This window comes from Microchirus variegatus (assembly GCF_963457635.1).
Source record: "Microchirus variegatus genome assembly, chromosome: 10".
Classification (NCBI taxonomy): Eukaryota; Metazoa; Chordata; class Actinopteri; order Pleuronectiformes; family Soleidae; genus Microchirus; species Microchirus variegatus.
This window is the reverse complement of record NC_139811.1, coordinates 23,197,715-23,217,905: the sequence shown is the minus strand read 5'-3', so window position 1 is coordinate 23,217,905 and position 20,191 is coordinate 23,197,715.

Sequence of the window (20,191 nt, the reverse complement as noted above, 5' to 3'; positions counted from 1 at the left end):
CATACTAGAAATGAGACATTTTTACTTTGCAATTTTAGAGAAATTTCAAATTAAAAGTCTCTCATTTGCTCTTTTTAATTAGACAAATGACTCAACTTTGAGATGTGGGACTTTTATCTCACAATAATAAAACATCCCTAATGAAATAATCTGGAAAATAGGCAAGCAGATCTTGCACAGATCCTAGAGTATCAGTAACTGGCGTATTAGAATTTTACCTTTAACTTAAAAGTAAAACTACTCCATCAGCATCCTTGCTCAGAACTTGTCTCACCAACAACTACAGATGAGCACGAGTGGTGTTTGTAGGTGTCGTTATTGTGGAGCAGGTGGTGCATCAGGCTTTGGTTCTGAACAGACTGTGTGTCTCCTCTGGGGCCCAGCAGCAGAGGCAGTAACATAGTGAATGCTATCAACCCTTCCTGCTTCCATTAGAGACAGAAACTGGAGGATTACTGCCAGGGACAAGGCTAATGACTGTCATGGCCACAGAAAGCCGATTTGCTGAAACTGTGGTAGGGAGGCGTGAAGCCAAAATCTCCTACTAAGACTCAGCATCAGGGGGGCCTTAATAATAAAGGAGACACTTTGCACTGTTGTCTTCTTTCACCGGTGAAAAAAGTTCTGAAAATCACAAAGAGTATGTATACATCTCTCTTTTTCTTGCAAGTATAAGGCAAACATAATAAAAACATTGTCGTCAACATAGAGTTTTATTTATAAAAGGAGAAAGCCACAAAACATGTAATTGTCCTTTGTATAATGACAAAATTAAATGGCTAAATTTAGATTTGGCCAAATGTTGAACTTTATCGTTTCCTTTAATATTCAATTTGGATTTATGCCTTGGGATTTTCAACTCTTTAAAGAGAGCTGGGTGTTTTGGATTCCTTCTGAGCCTTTCTGAAGGATGTGCCCTTCACACACAAAGTCATTCCTGCAGAGGTATGACTGTTTATTTAATACAGCACAACTCGCATGCTCAGGAAAATGGCATATTTTATGATTTATGTTTGTCTCACTAAAGCCACTAAGTCTTTTCATTTACTCTCTAATTGACACCTCTTATAAAAAAAGACTCGTGCACTCTACGTTCTGATCAGAAGAACCACATTCTTGGCAAACATCACATCACCATACATTCACTGGCCACTTTATTAGGTACACATGGCAACTAGTAAAGTGGCGAGTACATCCATCTGCTTTGACGTGTGTTCAGAGAAGGTTCTTCTTCATACCTGGGCTGTAATTATTTCAGATGCTGTGGCCTTTCTGTTTTTTTGAACCCGCTCGACCTTTCTCCTCTGACCTTTGGCATCAACATTTCACAGAAACCCATGTTTTCACACAGAGAACAAACCAGATATTTCCCTGACCATTCTTTTTAAACTCTGTAAATGAACAGTTATTGTTGTTGGTGCCATGTTCAAAACAGTACAGTAAGGTAATATTATAGTAATTCCATCTTATTTTTCTAATTTGCATCTTGGTAAAAACAATTGTGTGAGAGAAAAATGTTACTTTCTGTAATCTATGTGATAACTTGGTAATGAGAATGGTTACAGGCTTCAATCAGTGTAATATCTTCAAATCGAAATGTATCACTAAAATTATAAAGTTGAAATTCATCTTGACTTATGTCTGACATGCTGTTACTTTGTGATAATAAGATGATATTACCATATTATTATTATTTATTATTATTTTTGTTATTATTAAAACTATTGTTAATAATAATAATGTTAAAGGTGCCATATGTAAGAATGTGGCCAAAAACAGTTACTACATTAAAATTCAAAATACCGAGGTCTTTTAGGTTAACTGGCGTAACTGGCAACCCGTGGTTGCTCGGCAGCTGAGACTCTACTGACTGCAATGATTGGTAGATGGCGGTAGGTGGCGCCACATGCCAGAACATGATTTCAAAACATAAACATGATTTGCAGTCTGCAAAATATTTTTTTTAATGCAAATATTTTGTCTGTACTGTAGTTGTTGGTGAGTTCAGTTTGTTATATGAACATTATTCCTGAGTCTCTGTGACATATTAGGAGGATTTTATGGCCAGTTGCTTTAGATTTATTACATAATGCACCTTATAATAATAATAATAATAATAATAATAATAATGATAATAATAATAATAAGACAAAGGTTAAGATAACATAAAAAAGGACAAATTCAACACTGTAGATGCATTAAAAGATGGCTGATGCTTGGTTTGAACATTAGCAGGCCAGTTTGTAAATGCGCAGATACACAGAGTTGCTTCCGTATGATCGGCTGATTAAATATTTCCATGAACACAGTTGAATAAAGTGGCTTGTGAATGACGTGAAAAAGACGGAGACAATGACTTCTCCTCCTCTGCACGTTATGCCAACAAATGTGATGAATGTGTTTAAATGTTAATGCTGGGACAGCGTCTGGAGTTGACTTCCACGCGTCGCCGTCAGGAGACACTTTAGCTCGGTGACATTTAAGAATATCTGATCTGAGGAATTCTTATCGTCTACTGCCTCCTCTATTCTCTCCATTTTCTCTCCGTCGGTCCGTCTCCTCCTCCTCCGCAGTCAGAGCTCCCTCTCCAATAACACACACACACACACACACACACACACACACACACACACACACACACACACACACACACACACACACACACACACACACACACACACACACACACACGCCTCAGCATTGATTTCACCAGTTCAGTGTCCGGGGGCAGGGGAGAGCACTTGTGGAGAAGTTTGTACAAGTGATCCCAGGAGGGTTTGAGATGCAGGACCCACTCTCCTCTCTTTCTCAGTCTCCCGCTCTCTCTTGCGACCTTTCACACTCTTCATCTTTCTTCTCTCGCCCCTTTTGTTACCACTGGCTGAATATGCATTTTCTGGATTAGAGTGAAGGCAGGAAGGGAAAAAAAGGGAAAAAGACTTCGCTGTTCTGCTGATCTGAAAAAAAAAAAACTCTTTTATCCCATGAGGCAGTATCTTGGATGACTTAGCAGTAGGACCTGTGTATGGTATACGGTGTGTATGTGTCACAGATTGGTGCCATTTCCATTGTCCCCTCAATACACATAGATAATTAAAGCGGACCTAGACCGGAAGTTCCTATTAACGCTGTTTTTTTGTGTGTATCTGCGTCATTACCTTGTTTACGAAGCCCTGAATGTTCTAAACAAACAAACAGTTCAGCCACTGCTGAGAACGCTGTGTTTTATTGTAATCTCGGGCTCAGCGAGATCTCTGAAAAAACCCGGTCTGGTTACGTAAACATCGGTTTTCCTGAACAGCAGATCGTCCTGCTCCGGGCACTAGTCCGGGCACATCCGGTTGCGTACATTGAACCGCAGAAGAAGAATAACGTCCGTTGTGGAGGTGTTTCACGAGCGACAGTGTCTTCTGACTCTGGGTCTGACTCCGGGTAAAAGTCATAAAAGGGACTGCGGCGGGGAGTCGTGAAGAAGCTATTTTTAAACACTGTTAAAACAATGTTTTGATAATAAGTAGCAGTGCATCCACCATTCCAGAGGGGGGAGCTGCGCTTCTGAGAGCTGGTGTGCTGAATATGTCACTTCCGGGTACTGGCCAATCACAAGACAGTTGGGAAGACTCTACGCTGGCTGTCCAATCACAACACACTATGTCTTCTGGGGGTGAGAGTTCAATCTGAAAATTCGAAATATCTGAAATAACAGCACAGCATCAGAAAAGAGGATTTCTATCAGCTTGTTTACAGCAACTAGGAGGTTTTTGACCATAAAAACAAGTTAATGTATGTAAGTAGACCTCCATAACTAACATATATGTGCAACAGGACCACTCTATGTGAGCTTTAATAAATTTTAGGTATGTTAGAAATAATGCTTGAATACTTAATGTCGACACTTAAACACTGAGCATATCTCACACGACATGTTTGCACAAGTGCACTTTGCATAACCATATATAGGGGTGGGGAAAGAAAAAAAAAAAACATTACATTTTTTTAAAGTTTCTATTTTGAAAAACCACACAAAACACCAGTTTGTGTTATTTGTGTACAGTTTATTTTTGTAACTTCTGGAAGAAAAAGGCAGCTAGCCTAAGCTTTTATTTATGCAAGTTCTTTTTTTATACAGTAAGTACGTTTTTATTTGTTTTGAATGAATAAATGTAAACTTTTGTCTTAAGTTTACCTTTGTGTGATCACATTATCACATTATCTTATACAAACTGTATTGTTTTGATGACATAACTTACCTTAACACACGTTGCATTGTATCAATTTGTGATTCGAGAATTGTTTGAATCCAATCTTGACCATAAGAATCGGAATCGAATCATGAGCCACCCAAAGATTCACCTCCCTAACCATAAAGTTATAATAGTTAATTATAGTTAATATGAAGTCAATTATAAATAACCACCAGTTAGTGGAAGTTATTCTGGAAAATGGGCTTACACACTTAGGGTGTGTTTCCACCAGCTACTCTGCATTTCCACCAACACAGTACCTGGTACCAAGTACTTTTTTGAGTACCTGCTCTGGGGTTCCAAGCGCGCTGAGTTGGCACAATGCGTGGTGTCGCCAGACTGCCGGCCACTGATTGCCGTCACAGGACGAGGTGTCCGACACAAGAATCAAGCTGAACAGAGCCGAACTGTAGATCAGTTAAAAAGACTTAACGATCCAAAAAATGTGGGTTAATCTCCAACAATTACCAGGGTAATGTCTAAAATCTCAATATTTAACAGAGGAATCTGGTGTATTAAGCAAAAACACTACTGATCACGAGCGGCTAGTGGCATCAAAAAATCCTGCTGCTGTATTTCAGTCCAGTGACTGTCAGACGACAGAGTCCATGCTCGGGTCATGGAGGAAGTACTGAACAAATCGTTTTAATTGACTCATTTAACTCATTCTAATGATTCAGTTACACTGAAAAAAAAAAACTGCTTTACTAGTCACTATTCACTCAAGTCACCGCAGTTTCATGCAGCCGTGCAGTGATGACTGCGCCCACGTTGAGTAGGTATTTTTTTTGTAGTGGAAAACCAACCCGTGCTGTGCTGCGCTGTTTCCACTGTGGCGGGACAATAGTGGAAAAGGGCTATTAGTTACAGAAAATTCTCTGGTCCTTTTTTGTTAAAAATAGCAAAAATTGGCACACTCTTAGAAATAAAAGTGCTAAGTAGAATGTTCTTCGGCTTGTCCTCATAGGAGAACCCTTTTTGGTTGCAGTTAGAACCTTTTATAAAGGTTCCACCTGAAACCCTTAGTGTTACCATGAACCCTTTTAAAACCCTTTATTCAGGAAAGGGGTTTTAAAGAGTTCTCTGGATCAAAATGGTTCTTACTGGAACCATTAGTGTTTCCAAGAACCCTTGAAAAACAAATGGTTCTAGGAAGAACCTCAGCCCATGCTACACATGTTGTGGCTCTGTGTAAATCAGGGGTCACACATACAGCTCAATTATATGAAGTTAGCCGGAGCAGTAAAATAAAAGCACAATAATGAAGTACCTTATTTTTTTTTACAAAATATATTATGAACATCCTGAAATTTCTTGAGGAAAGATAAGTAGAAAATTCAACAATATGATGCCTAAATTTACCGTTTACACAACGTACGGATCACAGTGCCTCTACAAAGGCACAAAACCTTTAGCCACAGGTATGTGGAACTGAAAAATATAATATTTCATTATGTGGAATTATCATAAATCCATCCTATGGGCCTGATTACACCCTCTAGTGGGCCAATTCTGGTGTAGGTTTGACACCCCTGGTGTATATTTATAGTGTCTTTATTTTCTTATTCAGCTGATTGTTTGTTTTTTTTGGTCCGTCGATTTAACATTTTGCTCAGTTCTCCCAGCCCTCTTAGTACTGTTCCCTTTGACTGCTGCAGGCAGCTGCTGAAGACTTAAGTGTTTCCCTCAGGAGTTGTTAGAGACCAAATAAACCCTTAGCAACAAAGTGAATGTTGCCGTTTAGGTTGTCAGAAAAACATTAGACTCAATCAGTGCTGATCATTTGACGGCGTTTAGTTCACAACAGTCGTTTCCACTGAGCCCCATGTCTGTTTTTACATGATTAATCCAGAAAAATCTAATTGAAGCACATGTTTTCAAAATGAATGCCATATAGTAACACATGTACATACATTTCATCACATTCTTCATCTCCTTCTTCTTTAAAGCCTGGTGCCTTCATTATTCACAATAGCTAAGCCAGGGTCATTTGAATAATTTGAATTTTATTGGTTTAGGATCATAATTATTATTATTTTTTAAATGGAGACTTAGCATTCATATTCATAATGTCAATGACATTTACTGTTTACTAATGGACACAATAAATAGTGTGTGCACAGAAATGTCCACTGAAATAAAAATAATAGATCGATTTAGAGCAGACACCAAAACAAACCCACACAACAGGCAACACCATTTGTGTGTGAAGCAAAGAGAGAAAGAGTGCATCAAATATAGAATGGAGTGGTTTTTGTGTTTATTTTTTGGTTGAGAGGAATATTCAACACAGTCTGTGTGTGTGTGTGTGTGTGCTTTAGTGTAATTTGTGGTGATACCAGTATTGTCCAAGTGAAGCACTTGGACTAAGATGGAAGGGTGGACAGCTGCACAGATGGATTCATTTTCAGGAGCGCGATACACTTAACTAAGATAGATGTTTCAAAAGGGTCTTCATCCTGAACCAGAGAATAAACACAAACACAATCCCCCTGCATGTTGTCCTCCATTCCTCTTCTTCCTCTCTTCCTCTCCTTTGTCTTATCCTCTTTTCCCTCCCTCCCCCCTTGTCTTATTTCTCACAGTGTGTCAGAGTGTTATATATATTTATATATATATATATATATATATATATATATATATATAACACTCATGTTGAGGGACGAATAAGCAGAATAGGGGTGAGTGATAATACGACCCCCCTATGTAAAACATTTCACAAATCTGAACTATTCCACACTTCATTATAAACATTATATTTAACTGCTCTTATGCCATGCTTCACTTTTTTATACCTTTCTCTAATTGTTCCCAATTTTAATCTTCAGCCACAATTTGACACGACTCACGGAAATATATTTGAATTTACATTTTTATTTTCAGATTTTAAACTTGTTTCACTAATAATTTCACAAATTATTAATGAGATAACTCTAAATATTCCATCACTGATATATTAAGTAATAATAATGTCCAGCCAATTGAATACTCTATTCATAATAACACACAGATTCAAAAGCTTTCTTTAGTGAGTGACCAAAATGTTATCAATCCACTAGTTGATCTGGCATTTTCATGAGGAAATCTCTTTGTATTATTCTTTACATGTCAACAGAGCAACTGTAAGTGATATTTCTTTTTGTAATTTAAAAAAAAACTGTACTTCACAAGCTGTAACGTCTTCATGGCCATCTGATGCATTTTTTTCTGAAATCCTTGTATATTTGTGAAGGAGGGAAAGTCTGGCGGAGGATTAGGGGAGAACAGCAAACTGCCAAAATCTGCACAGCCTGTCAGAGTTTGGAAAAGAAAGAGACAGGAGAGGGAAAAAATGTCAAGAAGGAGACTGCAAATGAGGCTTGTTTAAGTAGGGGGATCGATGGGGATGCAGGAAAAGATGTTGTGTGCATCGATGATAAGTGTCCCTGGACAAACACGGGAGGATAGGTTATGGAGGAGGTGTGTGTGTGTGTGTGTGTGTGCGTTGGATGGATGTTGAGCGGTGAAGATAGTGTGGGAGAAATGAAGATAGAGAGCGTGGCCCAGAGGAAGCTGCAGAGACACAATACATTTTTTTTCCTCGGGCAGTTTTTCAAAAGCAGTTGTTGCTTTGTTGTCACTTGAAAACAGGGCCTTCAAATTAAGATGAAGTCACTGTGTGACTGAGGGGGGAAAAAAAATCTTGGACGATTTAGACCTAAAGATATGGGTCTAAAGGACATAAAAACACATGATTTCAACCACATCTCTTTCACATCATGTTTTATGTGAAATGTAGTGTATACAAATAGCATGCACTATGACTGTGACTGTGAAAAACAGGCAGTAAAAACCTCCAGTGAATATGAGGAAACAACTGTATGTTAAGGTCCTGTATAAGCTGTAATTTACCAATAATAAGCCACTTATAGGACCATATGATTAACACATTTATTATTAGTATTTTTAAGACACTTAAAATCTCTTGTCAAGTCCATATAGGTGTTGAAAAAAGCTGAATTAACTTATGTCTGTTGCATTAGAGCTAATAAAACACTTATTAACCATCAAGTTATAAGACCTTGTAAAATGCTTATTATCATCAAAAAGTGCATATTTAACACATATATTAATGCTTGAAAGACACTTATAAGGTAATTTCACATATCTGTGACTTCATAAGGATGGATTACAGTTTAATTATGGCTCATAATGGCTGCTTGTTTTAATGCGAACTCTCTAAAGGCTTGATAATTATTTTTAGGCTGCTGCCCTTTGTGTTATTTTGCTCCCTGTCCCATTGCCTTTTGCCGGAAGACGTGATTGTTGGGGACAGCCCTTCAGCAGTCGTCCATGTCACACAGACCACACAGACAGATGCACTTTTCACTGCAGGACCCATCACAGCAGACCAGCTCCCAAAAAACGGCGTCCACCACCGTCACCGTATTCATGACGACCTTCCTTTTGGAAGTGTATTATTTATTTGCGCCGCTCGTTTCCAGCTGGTTGCACTCGTACACGGATCCACCTATTTTACATGTACATATATTGGAGTGAAGCCTTGAGAAGGAGAGGAAGACAAGTACACTGCGTCTCCCCAGACTCCACGTCAGTTGTGTTATTCGGCTCCTTTTCTCTGAGCAACCGGCTCATGTGGTGTTGACCCTGGGCTTATGGATGAGCAACTGATAGAAGTTCTCTCCCACTGTGTAGTCATGAGGCCATCAATCACTGATAGCAGATAAAGCTGGATGTGACAGGGAATGTGTACGTGGAAGATTTTCATCCACTTCTAGAACTTTTTTTCATGGGCACAACTCTGTGTTTTTAGTCAGACTTGAATCTGTTTGCAGTCGCCTAACTTTACTAGCGCAATATGGCCGTTGCTTCCTTCTATCATGGCCCAATCACTTCCTGTGTTCAGATGTTGCAGGGCAACACAAAGTCTAAAAAGCACTTTACTGAGAAACACAGAGAGTCATGTGTAAACTCATTTTACAGTTGCTTTAACCCAAGTATGACCATCATAATAATCAACCCTAACCTGCCTGGATTTATTTAGATTTTATGGCTGTATAATTGTCATAAATGTTCAATGAGTGAGTGCTTATGCACCCTGGACATGTCGCCAGTCCATAGTTTTTGAATTTTCTATAACGGTCTAAGAGTTAAGATAATGACACGTATGCATGCCAAAACCTGTCCCTGACTTAATAAGGGTAAGGGATATATTTTTTATTTTTATTTAAAAGTTCTGCAATACTTAATTGTGTACAGTAATGCGGTCATACCAAAATGTGGTATTACTGTATAACAATTGCTCTCAGAAGCTCAGCTTCCTCTAAAATGTTGTCAAATATGTGTTATATTTACGTCGCAGTACTAAACGTGCTCTAGAACGTAATTAGAATGCGTCACTACGTTCGTTCAGAATCACATCATATATGATTTTACGATGAGCATTGATTGGACAAATGTGGTAAAAAAAAACAAAAAAAAAAACACTACTTCCACAGAAGTTCAGCTTCTCTGGGAGTCAGTGGAGCAGTGGGTGGGGCATGGACGCTGGGCTCCTGCATGATTGGAGGAATTGTGTGAAAGGCGGGACCAGTTTTTTGATTGACAGTGTTGCAGAAAAATACACGACAGCGGAGCATTTTCTGCCTCAGTCCTGTCTGGATTTTTGGGTTAAAGTCTGTAGACAAATGACACGTGGTTGTAAATAAAAACACTATTACAGCATTTCAGTTTTACACAATTACATAAACACTGTTTCAAAGACCAGCAACTGCCACTACTGTATAATAAAAGAAGTCAGGTGAGTCCATGTTGTGGATTTATACACAGTTTATATGAGGTTGTTTCAGGCTGTGCAACAATGGGATATGGATTTTCACAGACAGCATGTACATACAGATATTTCTTGATAGCTGTCGCTGCATGTTTATGGGCAGCTTGTCTCTGATGTGTTCACACTGACAATAAGACAGATTAGTTGCCACAGTGGGATTTATTTATTTATTTTGGAGGCTGATGGCAGGAGGAGAATATTCTTTAGTGTTTGTCATCACTGCTTTCCATCCAGCTTTAAAAATAGTCACACGAAGAGTGACACTGAGCCATCATGGCATGTCTGCCGCTGAGATCTGCTCTGTGCTGGAAGCGGCTGGAAACCCCTCCTGTCTTGCCATCGATGGAAGGGGAGAGAAACGCTGTTTGTCATTATTGTCCACCTGGCTAATGTGTTTGTCGTGGGCTAATCTTGTTGTGAAGGAAAACAGATGTAGGGCCTTAATCATGTTGGTACACAGCATATTTAAGATAAATCACCATTTGGCTTGCAGTGAGTGATTTTCTGCTTTCCTCTACTGACTGGGGTGTGGTGTCTCATGCCGTCTCTAAAGCAGAGGTCCTCCCCTCTCCATCTACTGTCTGCAGTGGGGCTCTTCAGCATGTTGTTCACACAGAGCCACATCCATCTTCTTTTTATCCCAAAATGACTCGCCGTTTTTTGATTCACACACCTCCTGCAAATGAAGTGGGCGGGAAGGCGGTTGGTTGGCTGATGGATCTTATTAGAGGTGTTGATAATCAGAGACAGACACGATATGGGTGTTTGAGAGAGACAGAGAAGCAGCAGGCAGGCGGGATAACAATACAGATGTCTCTCTTCACAGTGGCAAGATGCCCTTGAGAGGACCGAGACAGAAAAAAGTAGAGAAAGACTCGGAGAGAGGATGGGGGGGGGGGGGGGAAATGAGACGGAGGAGAATGTTGAACTGTCATAAATGCAGCAGTGATGTCACTTTGGTTCCTGTCCATCAGTGCATTTGACTGAGCAGAGCGGCAGATCCACATGTGTGAGCTGAGTGAAACTCTATGTTTATGAAGGGATAATTGTTTGTAGCCCTCCGCCTTCTCTGGTCCTCTCATCTCATTCCTTTTCCTCACTGTCCCTTGGGTGTCCATTTAGGACATGAGGAAGTATGCATCTTTATTTATAAATCATGGAACTCCGATATCTTCCAGTTGGCCTACTTGCTTACAATAACCTTGTAATTCATTGGTATTTTCATGTGGGTTTTTAGTGTCATTGAAGAAAGAATAGTTTTTGTTTTATCCTGCGTGATTTTCATTGAAGTGATGTTCATTGTTCAAACTGTTGCACGCCTGATGAAAGTGTACATATTCACCTGTGAGAGCTCCATCAGATCTACTCAACCCTGCACTGTAGGTTATGCCTCATTACATGCAATGAGCCAATCACTGCTTTAATAGGAGACTGGTTGCTTGAAGGAGACAGGCTGTCTTTCAATCCTCAACAGGATCATATCCACCTGCTAACACATTTTGCCTGGAGGAGTAGAAGGAGGAGGAGGAGGAGGGGGAGGAGGAGCACACAGGAGGAGTGAAGGCAATGGAGTAAATTATGTATTGTGCGCCCTGTCACTTCATAGCTGAGGTGCCAATGCCAATCTCAGCTGTTAATCAAGTGGTATCTTATATTACACATGCCTCGTATCTTATATTATATATATATATATATATATCAAGAAAAAGTTGTAGTTTAGGGCTGTCAAAAGATTAACATTTTAATCAGATTAATCACAGGGTAGCTGTGGATTAATCTGATTAATTACCATTCGTAAAATATGCCAGAAATATTCTAATTTTCTAATTTAAATAAAGTATGTGAAAATATGAATGCAAAGAACAATTCAATACTTTAGATAACTTTAAAAAAAACCCTACACACACTGAGTAAAAAAAAAAACATTACATTGTAAAGAACCCACATTATAAGACAATATAAATAAATAGAAAAAATAAAATACTGTAAATAACTTCAAAAAAATAAAAACTTTGAAAAAATTATACATCGCACAGTAAATAACTCACATTATAAACAAAATATAAGGTATAGAAGTTAAATAGTTTTCTTGCGGGTACTAAACCCTAAGCAGGAAATTCCTCATCAGCACCCTTGAAGCACTGCTTCTACTAGTTAGCGTTAGCGTCAGCTAGCATTCTGACGCTAATTAGCTAGTTAGCTGCTCTCTGTGTCCCCGTTAGTTAGTTAGACAATGACTGTTAATGTTATGATTATATCATTATCTGCGCCAGTAGGGCCACTTACAACTGTGTGTCTTTCTTTCCTTTTCTTCATCCTCTTTTTTTTCTTCCTCTTCATTTTCCCTCAGCTTCATTTACAACTTGCAGAACGATAACTTCACACAGGTTAATGTGAGGTGACGTGGGGCCCTGTTAGGGAGGTTTCCGACTGATATGTCATTGCAAATCAACCTTTGTTGTTTAAGGGAGACAGCACAGATGTTCACTCTGGTCTTTTTCCTGGCAGTAGCTTTCCCGATAACCGTTTTTTTTTGTTGTTGCTAGCATAAGATCTGACATTGTCTTCTGAGCATGTGCGATTAATGCACAACGAGCGGTAAGTGAAGATGGCAGTTTGATTGATGCATCACCATCCAATTATTTTTTTCAGTATGATTGGATGGTGCTTTTACATGCCGTTTACAGACATTTTTCATTTTTGTGACAATGCATTCATTAATTGGTTACAATCAGGGTATGAGGAGGATTTTAATACAATACAGTAAAAAAAATAAAAAAGGCCCCAGAAATTGATCTCCCACCTTATCTTTCATTTGGGTGCGTTCTTATATTATAATTAATTATTTTCTGTCTAGCTGTGATGCATTATATGTCATTATATATTGTTTTTATTTATTTTCAGGCAGCAAATGAAGCTGATTTGATGTGTTCATGGAGACAGTTTGGTCACACCTGTAGCCGACTGCCAGCTCCAGTACTGTTGTTATAGGAACCTCGTCAGCTCATAAAAGGTAAGGAAAATATCTTTATTATCATTATACAGACTAAATTACGAGGTCAATTAGAGGGTCATACATGTAGGTCATTTGTCAGGTTTGGTCACAGTGAATAATTGATTGTATTACCGGGATTTATTGTTATACATGCTGATAGTGTGTGGTGAAAAATTATATTAAATGCCCCCAAAAATCTAATTATTCTGCTCAATAAATAACGATACTCCACAACTTATATTTCCTACTGGTTGTCCGATCTTTCTTTATTATAATTAATTATAGATCCGCCCCATTTTAATGTATGTTATATCAACAAGGTCCTGGTAAGGCAAACTTTTCAAGGCTTGTAAGTTGAGACGTGGAGATGTGGGAACAGGGCTGGGATTTGTATAGACGGTATTATACACACCCCGATACACTGCATGCTAGAGGAGACACCTTGAGCCTTTGAGCTTGGCTTTATTAGATTAAGGCTTAAAGTGATGTTGTTACAGCTGGTGTAAGACTTTATGTAAGCGTACAGCTGGAGACAGTCAAGCAGCTGCAAACACACTCAGACATTCACACAGAAAACTACAGAAAGTTGCATATATCAATAACTGGTATGAAAACAAACGTGTGCAACAAAGGTTGCTCTTAGAGCTGCCTGAAACACTGACATCTATGCAGTTGTCGCTAAGCATCAATAGTTACAAACTGATGGTGATGTTGAGACCTTATCCACAAAGAAATTCAACTTTTCCCATATGATATTTTTCTGTGTTTTAAAAATAAAGATTTATTTCGAACAAGTATACATTATAATGTTTACAATGACAGCAAGAGACCTAATAAACTATGCCAGGGAGACCAAGGAAAGAAACGTAAAAGTTAAAGTGCTTAGACCAAACAATGGAAGGAAGACAACACTGGCAAATACAATATTTAGATATGTTATATTTTGATTTAAAAGTGTCAAACTACAGGTTTTAAAGTGGACCTAGACCGGAAGTTCCAATTAACGCTGTTTTTTAGTGTGTATCTGCGTCCTTACCTTGTTTAAGAAGCCCTGAAGGTTCAAAACAAACAGTTCAGCCACTGCTGAGAACGCTGTGTTCTATTGTAAGCTCGGGCTGTTCTCCTGAACAGCAGATCGTCCTGCTCCAGGCATTAGTCCGGGTATATCCGGTTGCGTACATTGAACCGCAGAAGAAGAATAACATCCGTTGTGGAGGTGTTTCAGGAGCGACAGTGTCTTCTGACTCTGGGTCTGACTCTGGGTCAAAGTCATAAAAGGGACTGCGGCGGGGAGTCGTGAAGAAGCTATTTTTAAACATTGTTAAAACAATCCACCGTTCCAGAGGGGGGAGCTGCGCTTCTGAGAGCGGGTGTACTTCCAGGTACTGGCCAATCACAAGATTCTGTCTTCTGGGTGTGAGTTGAGTCTCAAATCTTGCGGCTGGGAAACAGCATCAGAAAAGAGGATTTCTATCGGCTCGTTTACAGCAACTAGGAGGTTTTTGACCATAAAAACAAGTTAATGTATGTAAGTAGACCTCCATAACTAACATTTATGTGCAACAGGACCACTCTATGTGAGCTTTAATAGAAAAATTACAACTAATGAGGTTCTGGAATGACTGGAAAGATGCAGGCACAAAATAAAATCACTGTTGGGCCTCTATGTTCATGAGCAAGCCTTTTCAAGTCATGTTTTTCCCGTTTTGCGATAATGGAAGATTCACTGGGATAGACATATTGTGAGTTCTTTTATGTTGTCTTTTTTTCTACAAAGAAGGAAATCAGGTGATCTAAGTAGTAATAGGTTGGAATTCATGGATGTATTGACAAAAAAAAAATCCATACTTTCACACTTGTGTGTAACAGATGGCTACCGTCTCTTCTTTGACCATGTAAATATAATCACTCTTCCACGACCTTAACTACATTTTGTTAGTTTGGTGACTTGGCATGACTCGACGCAGCACGGCATGGTTATTTTGATTTTCCATTATCGATAGTACCTGGTACCAGGTACATTTTTTAAGTACCTCCAATGGTGGTGATACTATGTGTGACATCATCAGACTGCCGAGACTAGAATAAAATCGAACAGTGTAGATTAATTAAAATGACGTAAAAATCCATAAAACATGCGTTAATCTCCAACATTTAGCATGGAAATTAAAACTTTAATATTTAACAGGTGGAGTCTGGTGTATTTAGCGATAAAACGCCACATCGCAACCCCTGCCACTGTATTTCAGTTCAGTGACTGAAGGTCGGACGGAGTATGTGCTCCGATCAAGGAGGAAGTACTGTACAAATATTTTTAATGAACTGATACTAATGATTCCGTTACACTGAAAACAACTGCTTTACAAGTCACTAGTTTGTGTGATTGTGTCGCGTGTAAAAGATAGTCAAGGCAATTTTATGCAGCCGTGCACTCAAGGTGGAACTCTATTGAAAACGGTATTATGTCATGGAAAAGCGCCATTAGTGTGTTACACCTTCATCTTAAAATGCTGCCAAGTGCGCTTCTCCCCTGCGGGATTACGCATAAATGAAATAAATTAATAGGCTACCACTCAAGCATTTTACCCCTCTAATATTATTGTGGTTGCAAAGGACGACATTTAAACTTACGCATTGGCCCGAGCAGCAGTGTTCTCACACGCCGTCTCCATCTCTTTTGCTGCTGCAGTGGTGTTACACTTTCACAAACATTCTCAAACTAACCGTATGAGTGCATTAATATTTCCAACTCCAGTAAGGTGAAGAGCGTCACCCTCCGCTTCCCCGTTGCCATGGTGACTCGTCGAATCGGGGCTCCATTGATTCTGTCTTTATACTTGTGGTGCACGCGCTTAACTCCAGGTGAAACTACTCTGAGTTGATCAAACTAGCTCAAATCGGCTGTTGTGGGACCGAAAACTCAGAGTTTCCCATCTCAGAGTTCAGGGTCGGACTCAGAGTTTGTTGAACCTGCTTTGTGAAACGGACCTCTGATGTTTAAGTTTCAATAGCAGAGGAGGCCAAGTCAAGTCAATTTTATTGATATAGCACCGTATTATAACAGAAGTCCTCCCAGGTCTCTGGACTGTACAGAATAATATTATTTACTCAGAACCAACATTCTCCTGTTAAGCACTCGGCCACAGCAGCACAGAGAAAAAAGGGACTGCAGGTTATGACAGTAAAAGAAGTGCTCAGGATTGAATTAACGTAAATAAAACTTGATTTTAGCCACTTGGGCGTTAAGAAGATTTTATTAGGTGAGCCATTTGTTAAGAGGATAAAAATCATTTTTTCCTTATGGCAAGTCAGTTAGAACAAATGTCGTTGTCTCAAGGTAAATGTCCACTGGCGTGTTTTTTTTTGACTGAAGGTGTCGCCAAGTTTACCGTTAAACATTGCTTGCTTGATGCTCGTTACTATTTTGTGATAAATTGGTACACTGAACTGTGTATCTGCATAGAGTTTCAATGAGAACTAAGCCACGCAGTTGCTGTCTTTGTTTTATTTTGAAAAACCGGTCGCTTCTATCAAAAAAAAAGTTGTAGTTACTCGAGGCTGCAAGTTGCGCCAGATGCCTCCGATCCAAGTAGCCTGGGCTTCAGCATCATGCAAATGACCCCAAATCCTGAAACACAATCTTCACTTCTAGAATGCACAGCACAGCTGTTCACATAGACAATGCATGGGAAGCGTGGAAATCGCTGAGGCGGTGGACACTTACTGAATTCAGATCAGCCATCACTGTGGGTTCGTATCTTATATAACCACACTCCAAAAAAGATTTAATGGTAATAATGGTGCTAATATTATGACCAATAAATGCCACGTGGATTCATGTTTTAGCTCTTTAAACCTGGTCTGATTCTAAACATGATTTCAAGAAAACAGCTCATTAAACGAAGAAACCACAATAATACGTCTCCCGGCATTTTCAGTAAATTACTCATGAAAATAGGTGGAGTCATCTTGGGGAATAACATATTCACCGTGGGTCTTTGTCTCTCCCACACTCCATCCCTCTTTCCTTCACTTTCTCTCGGCTGTATATATTACATTTTCCCTCCAGTGAGTGTAGATTTGAATAACTGTCGTCATGGGAGACTTGTTACCTGGATTTAATTCTCCGAGCTGCTGCTGCTGCATTGATTTTTCAATGATTGTTACTTAAAACACTATAAACCTCTGGTTGAAGCTGATTCTCTTAAGATTTGGAATCAGAAACAGCAGTCACACTTATGTCAGGTTTTTCCTGGTGCGAGAAAGTCAGCAGAAATCAACTCGTCTTATATTGTTACCAAAATATTTACAGTACACTTTTTTGTTGTGTTGGATCATCAGTTGATGATAGGTTTTTGCAGGTTTTATATTTAAAAAACTTCGTCAGACACCACCAGCTGTCTCGTGTTTCAGTCTATGAACAATTCGCAGAGAAGGAATGTTGTTTTTTTTAGTCCAGGTTTCACATCAGTGCTTTCCAGAGACAGTGTTGCACGTGTGTTATCGCGCATGTTTCAGTCTTTCATGGCTCGGACTGGTCTGTTTGATTAGAAGAACTGAGACACTGATTATAAGCATTTGGCATTTTCTCCCTCTCTCATCTCAAACACAGGAATTGTAATTATAGAGCGATACAGTAGATAAGTCAGCGACACTTACAGTAAATATCTATTTAAGTCGATTAATGAGCCGTGTGACATTTGCGCGAAGCTGGATATCTTAAAACGCTGGTGGGTGAAAATGTGTAGGCCGATTGATCACGCCTATTGATTTTTATCCGAGTCACCCCTGGGTGTCTCCACAAGTTGCCCATTATGGCTGAGTTGTGTGAGCATACGTAACTCACTCTGCCGAGTGTGACTGTGAGATTTTGATTTTTTTTTTTTTTTTTTTTTAACTTTCGGAGGAAGGAAAAGGCGCCTCCTGAGTCAGTGGTGCATGATGCATGCGTGGCAGCGAGTTTGTGCTTCGGCACTGCCACAAACGCTGCGACACCCTGCTCTGCAAATGTCAGTACCGTCCAATTAAATGGTTGAGTGATGCCATTGCCCACAAGGGACCCCCAACCCCCCCCAATAAAGTTCTCTGTTTGCTATCAGTTTTGTTTTCCTTCTTCTCCAGAGACACACTTCACAGACAGTGTGTCGTTCGGAAAACGCCCTCTGAGCAAATTTTGGCGACAGACACGACCTGGACCTCGCTGTTGCCGCACCGCGTTTCCCCTGCTGCTGCTGCTGCTGCTGCTGCTGCAGCCTCGTCCCGGTCTCTTGGGTCATGTCTGTGCTTGTTATTCATTTGCAAGCAGTTTTGACCACCTACACACAAGCTATATTTACAACTAATGTCAGTCTGTAGTCTGCAGTGTTGACTTCACTTTGATTATTGGTTGCTCCACTCGCTGTCAGGCACCCACATTATCCTGCTCGGTTTGCGGTGATGAAATTCATCCATGTTGTTCAGGGGCAACATACAGTACAGCAATGGAATTTTGATGACAGATTAGTGAACAGTGCTCGCGCGCACACACACACACACCCACACACACACACACACACACACACACACACACACACACACACACACACACACACACACACACACACACACACACACACACACACACACACAGTAATTTTCAGTTATTACTGTTTTGTCTGTCACAGTCAACAATGTCAAAAGAAACAGCTGTTGCTGCTGTCTTTTGTTGCCTTGGAGATTGGGCAAAAACTTTGCTGCACTGTAAAAAGTAGTTGAACATCACATCATTGTAACTCCTTCATTTAATTTTCTCAGACATAATTAATCGATTTATGAAATCAGTATTTCATCTTTGTTGTTATCGCAGTTGTGAGCCAATTTCTTAGTATCATTTTAACTTAACCCTTTAACACCGAGCATATTGCAGACTGTTCGTTTGTACACAATCTGGTGTTTATGTAAAACTGTACAGTGTTTATTCTATAGAAACTTTTGTGTTTTTCTCCATTTTTAACAGTTATACATTATACTTTGGCTACAGTTCAAGTTTGAACAATAATTCATCATTAATTAAGCAATTTATAAAAAACATAAATGTCTTTGTTGAAACAAAGCTTATCTTTTTTAAGGCAACAAGTAAACTTAACTCCTTCATCTTTTTTCTTTTTACAGTGTATTTGCCTCTCCAGAGTCTCATGGTATAACATTTACCGTAGGAGTATCGTAGTTGCTTTACCCTGAAGGAACCTTTATCACTCTGAAGAGATCTATCCTATGATAAAACTTTAAATATATAGCAATCACTGCAATGGATACTCCCCAGCAAATAAAAAAAAAGTTTTTCTATAAATTGTGATACTTACAAGGAGTAAAAGTCAATCTTCTTGGCGAGTTGTCAGAGCAGAGAGCTGTTATTGGATGAGGAGTCGTGTGTGTGTGCCGTGTAAATCCCTCCTTACCTGCCACAACCATTTTCACATTATCTTGTAATTACGCCAAATTACTGATTTGCGAGTTTTAATCTGCCTCTCTGAAACAAAAAGAAGAAGATTAGGTATAGTGGAGACATGAGTGGAGACATTTCTTATTTTTAGAACCTACATAAATAATCACATAAGGTAACGTTGGATCTCTAGGCAGGTGCTGGATGCACAGTCGTGCCCTTGTCTGTCTGTCTGACATCGTTGGTGGTGGAGGAGGAGGAGGATGAGGAGGAGGAGGGTGCACATTTCACACCCTCACATAAACTCATTAGCCAAAGCCCCTCACACTTTGGCGTGAAGACGCTCTGCAAGAAAAGGATTCCAGCTCTGTGTTGAACTACTTTCCCCTATCCTTGGCTCAAAACTCACACCTAGAAATAGGTGGAGATTGTCATTAAAAAAAGACGGGTCTGAATGGAATCATAGAGTTTTTTTTTTTATATTCCCTGCCCCCCCCTCCCCCTAAAAGGAATTTGATGTTCATTCCAGCACGTGAACCCTCTTAAGTCTCTAAAGACATCTTCTGTGAAAGGCTGATTACAAGGGAACGTTAGGTAGAGGACCTTCTCTACGGGTCAGTGGCTGATGCCGAGGAAAATATTCATACATTTACTTTGTTTCCATCACCTCTAACTTCTCACTCTCTGCTGGGGGAGTT